We start from the raw sequence: 11488 nt of genomic DNA, 5'->3' as shown, positions 1-11488 counted from the left end.
GAGTCTTCCACTACAATAGGAGATTTGGATGTGGTCGAGGGTTCCTCCTCATTGCAAGCCAGTACTGGTTCTGTGGCAGGAGCTTCATCACCTGCGGCTTGGGAACTTTCCTCAGTGTTAGGAACGGTCCACCAGTCTTCACTATCATTTTCATCGGGGATAATAAGTTCTGAGGATGGGAAAGAAGGAGGTGTCCTCTGAGCTGGTGCGGGATCTTCTGAACAGCATGCCCGTAGCATACTCCCATGTAGAGTCCTTGAGGCAAACTCCCCATTTTCAACCCGTACTTCGTAGACTGGACCATTGGGGTACTGTCACGGTCCCTCAGGTGACTGATGTCAGGAAATCAAGGAGATTGGCTGAGCGTGGAGGAATCTAACAGCCTCCTTGATTTTTCTTGATTCAGTGTTTATAGGGTTAATAACCACTTCCTTTTTCTCAGCTGTTGCTCAGTGGTCATCACTTCTACCCTTTATAGTCTGACCCCACCCTTCTGACTATGCGGTAGATAGCTTCATTTGGGTTTGGCTGAGCTGGTGTGAGTTTGTCTCTGGTGTTCCTGCTCGTCCGTCTCTACAGAAGTTAAGTGTCGCGTTTGTGTTTGTTATATTCCCTGTTGTTTGTATCTGGGCCTGAGACAGAGACTTCCATTCATCCATCTGGGGAGAAATGGGTTGTCTCTGGTCCTAACCTTTTCCTGTGCCTGCCTAATAGGGATATAAAGGCCTAGGTATCCTGCATATGAATATTCCTACCTTCAGGGTCTATTCATATTGATAGATAGTTAAGGCCCGGATTAGGGTTGTCTAGGAGGTGACATGTTTCTTCCCTAGTTTCCGGGCCAAGTTACTGTTCCCCTTCCCTCCTGTGTTCAGTGTGGAGTTTACCCCCCCCCCCCCCCCCCCCAGGTACACTCTCTTGATCACTTTGTATGGCTGTACTTCCCAACGCTCGCTTAACTTGCCTCTGGGACGTTTCTCTCGCACCAGTACCCGGTCCCCAGGCTGCAATGGAATCTCCTGGATTGGAGTACGGTCAGTATGAGTTCTCTCTTGTAATCGCTGACCTGCAAACCGGCAGATGGTCTGGAGCCGCTGACGGTTCTTTAACTCAGGAGGTGGTCGATCGTTCTATTAGGTCCTCTGGTTGTTCTAGGTTCAATTCAATGATTTCCCGACCAGCTCTTCCGAACAGTAACATGTATGGGGTGTAACTGGTGGTGGTGTGGACCCGATTATTGTAGGCCCAGACCAATTCAGGCAGGTAGTCAGGCCAGTGTGTCTTCTTATCTTCCTCTAGCGTCCTCAGCATTTGAAGCAGTGTTTGGGTAAAGCGCTCGCAGGCCCCATTCCCTTGGGGGTAATATGGGGTTGTCCTGAATTTTTCAATGCCATACAGTCGGTGTAGCTCCTCCATCACTTTCCCTTGAAAACATGCTCCTTGATCTGAGTGAATCTGCTTTGGACACCCGTAGACCCAGATGAAGTCTTGACAGACAGCCCGAGCTGCGGACTCAGCTGTCTGGTCCCAAGTTGGGATGACCACTGCAAACTTGGAGAAGTGGTCAATCATGACCAGGCAGTACTGTAGGCCTCTGGCTGATTGTCCCACGAGGAGATAGTCTATCATTAATACTTCCAGCGGTTCTTTTGTCTGTATGGCCTGTAGGGGTGCCCTGTGTTCCGTGCTTTTAGTGAGTCCGCACACTCGACACTGTCGGCAAACTTCCTCAACCGTGGCCTCCAGTCGCGGACAATATATATAACGCTGCAGCCACTGGTAGGTCTTGACTGGCCGGAAGTGAGCTCCGAATTCATGGGCATCTTTGACTATCTCCCGTGCCACGTTTCTGGGAATTACTACCTGCCACCTCGCCTCTAGATCAGCAGACTGCTACTACTTGCGGTACAAAACAGCTCCGTGAACTTCCAGTCTGTCGCATTGATGTAGAATGGACTTCATCTTGGCATCAAGGTCAGTCCTTTCTTCTCTGTCGGGTTTCCTTCTCTGGGTTACCCAGCCTTTCATCTGCCGCAGTCCAACTTCTTCATCTTGTATTCAGCCCCATTCTTCATTAGTTCTCCCTAATGTCTTGGGTAGAGCACGGGCCTCCCCACTTGTCTGTGCTGCGACTGCTGGAGGTGTGAACTTGCGGAAGTCTGAAGTTTCATCCTCTTCTTTTTGTTAATTGAGATCCCCTACCGGAGTTTCAAAAGTGACCCTCGACAGACCGTCGGCATTAGTGTTCTCTGCAGCGGAGCGGTAACGAATCGAGAAATCATACTTTGCAAGCCGAGCTGCCCTCTGCGGGATCTCAAAAACAGAATGCAGTGATGTCACGTCAACAACATGTGACCACTGCATCCGATCACAGGCCTCATCTGTGCACTGCTGAGGCCAGTGACTGGATGCAATGGTCAGATGTTGTCAACATGATGTCACAGCTGCAGGGGGTAAACAGAGCCCCACTGGGAGAATAACAGCGGCAGCTTGGGAGCTGTCAGGTAAGTAACAACCTATTCTTTATTGCAGGTGGATCATGTGTGTTGTTCAGTTTCCTCCTGAAATGGCAAAACCCCTTTATGGCATCTTCTCCTGTGGGAGGGTGCCTGTGCAATAGGTTCTAGTTGTCTAGCTTTCTGAAAAAGTGCGCAATTGTTCACTCTCCCGTGTACTGACCTGCCTTTCTCCAGATTTGACCCTTTGCTGCCTGATCTTCTTATTGACCCTGAGATGCCTGCCCTGACCCTCAGACTGACTTTGGAGTACACAAACTCTGCCTGTCCTGGCCTTGGCTTGTCCTTGACTACAGTTTTGACTGATCCTTTGGTGTTTCCCACCGGTGTCTGTTGACCCCCGTGGATCAGTAGTCCACTGAACAGAGATCACTCCAAGAGGTAGCAGCCTGGTTGTTCCCTGCAGCAAAGTCCAGCGAAGTTCACTTGTGATTTCAAAGCAGATTAACAGACTGACACTTATTAGAAATACAGTTGTGATGTCACAGCAGCTTAACTATCTATAACTTACCTAAATTGTCACAGAAGCTTGGCTAACTGAAAACTACTTATGATGTCACAACAGTTTCCTGACAGAAACCCTCTTGTAATGTCATGGCAGCATACCTTACTGAAACCCACTTGTGATATCACAACAGTTACGGTCCTTACAGACACCACCTTGTGTTGTCACAGCAGTTTACCAGACTGAAACCCACTTGTGATATCATAACAGTTTATCTATCTGAAACCCATTTGAGAAGTCATAACAGAATCTTATCTTAAAGAAGTAGCTTACCTGGCTGAAACACACTTTAGATTTCTCTGCTGTTATGGTTTACTTGACTGACACCTTCATGTGATCTCACAGCCCGCTTAACTGACAGAAGCGCAGTTGTGATGTCACGGCAGGTTACCTGACTGAAACACTATTGTGCCATTAGAGAATCTGCCAAAGTGCAGAGGACCCTTGTGCGTGAGCTTTTTATAGGCTCCATGATTTCTAACTAATAAGTCGGTGAGAGTGCAGTGCTTGCCCTAGACATCAAATCCCTAATTGCTGTTCCTATCTGCCAGTAATTGTGAGACATGAATAGGATGGAGTATAGCCTCCTATATGTAGTCAATGGCCTCTTTCACACGGTCAGTACATTTGATAGTGGCTGTCCTTGGTATTGACCTCAGACCCATTGAAGTGAATGGGGCTGAGCTCCATACCAAGCACAGCCGCAACACAATGTAGGGTTCTGTGCTTGTAAGCACAGAGAAGGCTGGGGCGCTTAAAGGAGTGCTGATGCCTTCTAAAACAGCTGTCGGACCCCCATCGATCAGATACTGATGACCTACCCTGAGAATGGGTCATCAGTATCAACATTTCAGAAAACCCCTTTAAGGTCCACTGTGCAACTACACAAGTTGAATATATGGTATGTCTGCCCCTCTAATGATAGATTGTTACCATACAGTTTGAAGTTACAGTTGTCATTTAAAGAGGACCTGTCCCCTCTCCTGACATTTCTGTTTAGCCACTAGCATCTCCATGTAATAACAATTCTGGAGCATCTATTCCTATTGCCTGTTTGGTGTGCCATTCCTTTATTATTCCTACTAAAAGTTTCTGAATTAATTGGGGGTGTCCCTGCACAGCCTGAGACTGGTAGCACTTATTGGATAATATCCGACTGTGCAGGCCATATCCTAGTGCTATGCCATCACTCTACAAGATGGGAATACCCCTTTAACAGGTAGAGCAAAACTCTTCACAAAGCTGTACCAGATTCTCGAAAATGTCTAATGATCACTGCAATCCCAGAATTTTTGAGGAAGACCAAATCACTTTTGGATCATTGGGCACATTTACACATATAGTGCATTGCTACAGCCGGATATTGTTTTGTTCGTTTGAAGCAAAAATCAATATGTGTAAGCCCAGCCAAGAGTCAAGAGTCAATCAGCGTTCAGTTCGAGAGGATATAAAGGAAACAAATAATCTCCATTTCTTCACTGTGAAATGCCAAGCTGCTGCCATTCCAGTACAACAATGTGATGCTCTTACTGTGATTTACTTTAGTTTTATCACCACCAGCACACATGAAATCTAGCATCTTTGTGATGTACCTTCTTTAAAAACTGGGGAAGAGTTGCTATATTCCTGATTTTTTATTTTTTTGCTTACCAAAAAGAATATATGGATCATCACTATATGATATGAAATGATATACCAACACAAAGTATAATCAATCAATACATCATTTTATTACAATCACTTTAAATCACATGACTGGCAAAACACAATATTAAAATGAAGATTAAAAACAAAAGCATTTTTCTAATATGGGATATTTTACTCTAAGGACCAGTCATCTTTGATCGAATTTCAAGTGTTCTGACTGGCCCTACTTTTGTTTTCCTATGTACTATTTATACTGACAGTCTAGCTGCCCTCATATAATATGGCAGCCGTGGAGCGCCTGGTCTTATGCGCATGCGCCATGGTGTTGTTGTGTCCCGTTTTTTTTGGTGATGCACATTTTTCTTTAATGGTTGTACCTGTGTATTTTGTATAAGATGATCTGATATTGATAATTTGATATTCTATAGTGTGCCATAACAACGGAGCAGGTATATCTCCTTATTTACATATGTTTACATTTATTTTTTAACTAGTGCAGCCCATCAACTTTGTAGCTGACCTTAATGGTCATGGTCCTTATTTTTCATTGCTGATCGCATGTTTGCACTTGCACTTTATTAGATAGCCCATCAACCATGCACCACCAGCCCTTTTGTTTTTAATCTTCATTTTAATATTGTGTTTTGCCAATCATGTGATTTAAAGTGATTGTAATAAAATTATGTATTGATTGATTATACTTTGTGTTGGTATATTATTTCATATGATATAGTGATGATCCATATATTCTTTTTGGTGTTCATAATTTGCTTATATATGGGTCTAATACAATTATATGGGAATTAGTTTTGGTGTTTAATTTTTTTTTCTATCATAGAAAAAGTATTATGGGATCTATCGACAAGCTGTTGTTAATGGATATGTTATCATTTGTAATTTTTAAAGGGAATCTTTCAGCAGCTTTGGTCATGCTAAACTGCTTACAGCACTAGGCAGTGGCTGAAGAGAGCAGTACAAACATAACTTTATCAGAAGTAGTGTGAATATGAATGTTTATTCTTCCAGATGCTGTTCCAGCAAGTGCACTGGAGGTGGAGCTTCACAGTCCCTCCTCTCTGCTCTGAATGACAGCAGTGGTAGTATCCTAGTTGGATTTTACTGCTGACAGACTCCTTTTATGCTAACAATGTGATTCCTGCTAATTTAAACATTACATGGAATATACTCCAAATGTCCTTAATTTCAGCACAAGCATAACCCCATAGACTATATTAGGTACTTAAATGGAGATATTCATAATCTGAAGAATAACAAAAAAAATTGTATAATGGAAAGTTGCACAATTTTCTAATATATGGTACTTTCTTTATCAATTTTTCACTCAGGATGTCTCTGTTTTAATTCAATGGGAGTTTTCATTGCTTATTTCATGTTGCAGAAAATCTGCCTTGGTCACGTGATGATGACACAGATGCATGGCTTACTTACACCTGTATAATCGGCACATAACCAAGACTGATTTTCAACCTCTGTTACTAAGTAATGAAGATTCCCACTTTAAAGGGGTTGTCCCACAAAAAATACTCTACGGTTTTCAAACCAGCACCTGCATCTGAATACTTTTGTAATTGCATGTATCGTATTTTTCGCCTTATAAGACGCACCGGCCCATAAGATGCACCTGGGTTTTTGAGGAGGAAAATAAGAAAACAAATATTTTGAACCAAAAAGGTGTGCTTTTGGTGGGTTTTGAACTAATGGTGTTCTGTGGATGACACTATTATGGGGGATCTGTGGATGGCACTGTTACGGGGGCATCTGTGGATGGCACTGTTATGGGGGATCATTGTGGGGGCATCTGTGGATTGCACTGTTATGGGGGCATCTGTGGATGACACATATATAGCATGTTATCTAATGTGTCATCCACAGATCCACCATAACAGTGTTCCTGTGTAGTGAATAGGGGCAGGCATCTGGTTCTGTAATGGCAGCGGGGCCCGGTGCAGTCACTGTATTCTACTACACCGGGCCCCGCTCACTGTAGTATAATCATATCTAACTTGTGGGTATTGTTAACGTATTCAAATCATCTTAAATCCAGCGCTGTACTACTTACTACTTACTTCTTGGCAGTCAAGAGGTCGGGCGGGAGCGCTCGCAGTGTAGCTCACTACGTCATGCACCTGCGCCGCCTGCTTCATTCATAAAGTGGGCGAAGCAGGCGACTGACGTAGTGAGCTATGCTGCGAGCGCCTGCCCGGCCTCCTGACTGCCAAGAAGTTAGTAGTAAGTAGTACAGCGCTGGATTTAAGATGATTTGAATACTTTAACAATACCCACAAGTTAGATATGATTATACTACAGTGAGCGGGGCCCGGTGTAATAGAATACAGTGACTGCACCAGGCCCTGCTGCCATTACAGAAACAGATGCCGGTCCCCAGCCCCTCCTCCCCCTCAGCCGATACACCCGACGGTTGCAGCATTCGCCCCATAAGAGGCACTGCTATTTCCCCCCCCACTTTTGGGGTGGGGGGGAGTGCGTCTTATAGGGCGAAAAATACTGCAATTAAAAATTTAGCATAGCCACTAATTATTATTTTATTCTATAAAATGTATCTGTATAGCGCCACCTGCAGTTTAATTTTTCTTATTTCCTTGTCCGGCTCATTGAGAAGGCCGCACATGCTCAGTTTCATCCTTCAACTGCTCCTGAGCTGTGATAGGGAGACCATGGACACACCTCCTGAGCTGTGATAAGGAGAGCATGGACACACCTCCTGAGCTGTGATAAGGAGAGCATGGACACACCCCCTTAGCTGTAGCAGAAATGACACTCCCCTTGAGCTGTTCACTTGATATAAATCTAGCAGAGCAATGAATGAGGAGATCTCTGGATCCATGTGAGGTACACGGCTGGTTCTAGCTTTGTTAGAAAGAGATTGTCATGTACTATATGATCTCTGAGTTTCATTTTTTACATTAGTCATGGGATAACCTCTTTAATTACAGCAAGCTGGGATCTTGAGTGAGGAATTAATACGGCAAGTATATTATATCAAGAATTTGCATAAAATACAACAATCCTTTACAGGGTTTCTCCATGTTCTAGATATTGATGACCTAACCTTAGAATGAGTCATCATCAATAGCAGATCGTGGAGGTCCAGCAACCCCATGATCAAGTGTTTGCAGCAGCACCCAGAACTAACACTGAGAACTGAGTCGGAAGCACGGGTCCATCCACAGTGTAGGTGGCATGCTGGGTTACTGCAGTTCTGCTGCTATTTGCTACACAGTGGATGGATCTCTGCTTCCAGCTCCTATTTCTGTGTTAGTTACAGAGCTGCCGGCTGCTGCGAATATCTGATCAGTGGGATGGCATAAGTCAGACCCCAACCGATCTGATATTGATGACCTATAATGAGGATATCAATAACCTGGACAAGCCCTTTAAAGGGTTTCTACCACCAGAAATACTGGATGCGCTAATGTCAGCACTACATAACAGTATGTTTATAACATTTGACCCTGCAGCCGTTTTTTTTAAATAAGCACGGATACAGAAGTGAACGGCGCAGGCGCGGGATTTCGTCTGCGATGCAGGGAACAGTGACATCAATCAAGAAGAGCGGGTTGGGCAGAACAGGGGACCTGGGCGGGATAAAGCGTGGGTAGACGGAGCCTCTAGGTGCTGATTTTACGCCCACATAGCACCTAGAGGCTCATTAGCATATTATAAAAGTGCATTTTTTTACCAAAACGGCTGCAGGGACAAATGTTAGAAACATACTGTTATGTAGTGCTGACATTAGCGCATCGCTATATCAATCAGCTACATAACAGTATTTCTGGTGGTAGAAACCCTTTAATGAATTGTGTGTTGTTCATAATCTCATACCCAGTCTGCGTATTACAATGTTTGAGGCAGCAGTGAAGTGGTTAAGCTCAACTGTATGTCTAATGAAATGAATACACTCTGAAAGATGGGCATGGTTGCCGATATCAGCAGAGCTTGTTAAATAGCTATTTTATAATCCACAAGCACGCTCTATAAAATCACATAAATATATTTAATAGGTCTGGAATTTATTTCCAGGATAAAAGTTAATAATGCAGAAGGTAGAGGGCCAGCATTATGTGTTCCTAGCCCGGATAAAGCTTTATAGGCTATTTGAGAATTGCAGTAGCCTAGTTTATAACATAACACTGTACAGTAAATGACAGATAGTGTTAATAAGCGGTACTCATGGCAAATATCAAATATCAATTTGCTTGGGAGCAGCTGTATTTAGGGGTAAAAAAGTAAGTATTGAGAATCACAGCACTGATGGCACGTCTGATTCTGACAGCAACCATCTACACCCCATAAAGTGGTCCTGTGACATTTAAAGTGAAGACCCACCTTTGGAACTGCTTATAAGAGGATTGTGTTTGAGGTACTTCCATGACATATGCAGAGTCAGACAGGGGAGGCTGTCAATCACTGATAGGACTGCTCTTTGAATTCTTAAACTCAGAAGGATTAAATGTCTTCATATAAGAGAACATGAATGCAATATTTGTGCTTGCCACGCTACATTAAAAATTTGTATCTAATCTATTGCTCCCTTGGGTATACAGATAGTGGATTCACACATATGATACATGTTATGCTCTGAACACTTATCTCTAGCTTTAGTATATTCTTCTATTATTAACCAGGGCGTCCCTATCTGCAAAGTGACTGGGGAGGAATGATTACTACCGCAGTCATTCCTTCTTCATTTAGTTATATTGATTATTGGTAGCACATCTGTGATTACACAAGGAGATGACCTGCCGATGATTGTACATCTTTCATTTTGATAAAATATGCATATCAGCCGACAAACGAGTGATTGCTGATTTATTGGCTCATCAGCGGCACAATTATACAGCCAGATATCAGGAATGAGCGTTCCTGTGGACACTTGTTCCCAGTAGTTGTCCCAAATATCGTGCAGTGTATTAGGGACTTAAAGGGATTTCCTGGTAAAAAAATTTTTTTTAACAAGTTCCTTCAGCATGTGTAACACCCCAGAGTTGTATTACAAAACTCTTTTACCCCGCTACAACCTGTTAAGAGCATTTACATTGTCATCTCATGTAATTCCACATAATATCCTCACAAATGTGTATTGAAAGCCTTGTTAAATGTATATTGTTGTCATTCTTCAGGTTCACTAGCAGGTGGCAGCAATGTGTTAGCAGGTGGATGCGCTCCGTGCCAGGGAGAAGAAAGACACGCCCGGGAGAACATTTGCAGGCCCGCCCAGTTGAGCTGAATGGCCTTATTAGCATAGAAGGCGGGAGATATTGCGGGGGGCACCGCGGACAAACGGGGGCACTGAGTGCAAAATGAAGAACTGAATAAGCACCACCGGGGGCCGGCAAGTAAGGGTATATCTTTAGTTTAACTTGCATTTTCAGGTGAAAGGTGCTCTTTAAGTCAGTTTAGTGTTTCTAGACTGGAATAGTTCATTCCAGTTTAGCTCCCCCTCTGTAAGCAAAGTGGGTTGGGCCCACATCCTGCCTCATGGGGAGAGAAGGAAGTTAGAAGTTAGAATGCCAGCCACCCCTGCTAGGGGAAGGCTGTGCTTGTAGGAGCTCCCAGATATAGGGATCCAAGCCAGGATCTTGTCTCGGCTGAGACATTGATCATCATCCCCAGCCTGAGCTCTTCAGCCTCAGCTGGAATAAGCAAGCAGACAACTCCAGTTCCAGGAAGAAGCATACCCTGTGAAGATAGCTGTGAGTACAGACCAGAGACCCAGGAGAAGCCAAATTACTCCTCAGCTAGTCAGTCCCCATACAGCAGAAGATAGAAAGCGCAGAAGCCAAATTCCTGCCACATTACAGAGCAACAAGCAGACGTCCTTTCCTGCAAAGCTCCAGGTACATGATAGAGCAGAAGATAAATTCATGCCACACATTGCCAATACCTGCTGGGACCAAAGACTAATGGTGTACCTTGCTTGGATGAAAGCTACAACCAGTAAAGACAAGTTTGAACTTTACCAAAGGTCTGAATCTCAATTTCTGCTGCAAATCCCTCTATTACTCCTACTAGCACTACACACAATTTATTGCAAGTGAGCCAGGATCCAGGAGTCCAGCCATACCCAGGTAGGAGACACCGTTGACACTATTACCACTACCATACAGAGACATTACACCACTCTGGCATTCCTAACCTGGGGCATGAGTTACAACACCTTAAAGGGCCCTGTGAATGTACCCTGCGCCCACTGCAATTGGCATCATGAACAAACTATAGACTGTTATACCCATATCCTGACCCACTACATAATTTGGCATCTGTGTAACTGTACCCACGGTCTGGCTCATTGCACATGGCCCCTAAAAGAGAAGATTTACTTGATCCTTGCTGCTCTGGTCCTTCCCACTGTCTCCATCTTCCGGTCCTTGCACTGTTTACATCTGGCAGTGCATGAGCATAATCACATTCATTCAGAGGTGATGCGGCCACAGGCAGCATGTCAACACTGAAACCAATCATTTCCATACAGCAGTGTAAGCGACCATGGTCATGCACTGCCAGGTGTAAACAGCGCAGGGACAGGAAGATTGAGGCAGCGGAGACAGTGCGGAGGACCAGTGCGGCGTGGAGCAGGTAAGTATGAATCTTCTATTTCAGGGGCCATGCTGCAGGAACTTGTTTAAAAAAAAAATTAACCCCCAAAAAAATTAAAAGTGCCGACATTTCCTTCCATCCTGCCTCCTATTCATAAATCAGCACTTTCCTTCACTGCAGAGAATTTCATTGAACTTGAATGGGAGTTGAGCTGCAGTACCTCAGCAAGATCACTACACAG

Source organism: Bufo bufo, chromosome 1 (assembly GCF_905171765.1).
Source record: "Bufo bufo chromosome 1, aBufBuf1.1, whole genome shotgun sequence".
In the NCBI taxonomy this organism is placed as follows: domain Eukaryota; kingdom Metazoa; phylum Chordata; class Amphibia; order Anura; family Bufonidae; genus Bufo; species Bufo bufo.
This window is presented reverse-complemented; position numbering follows the sequence as displayed.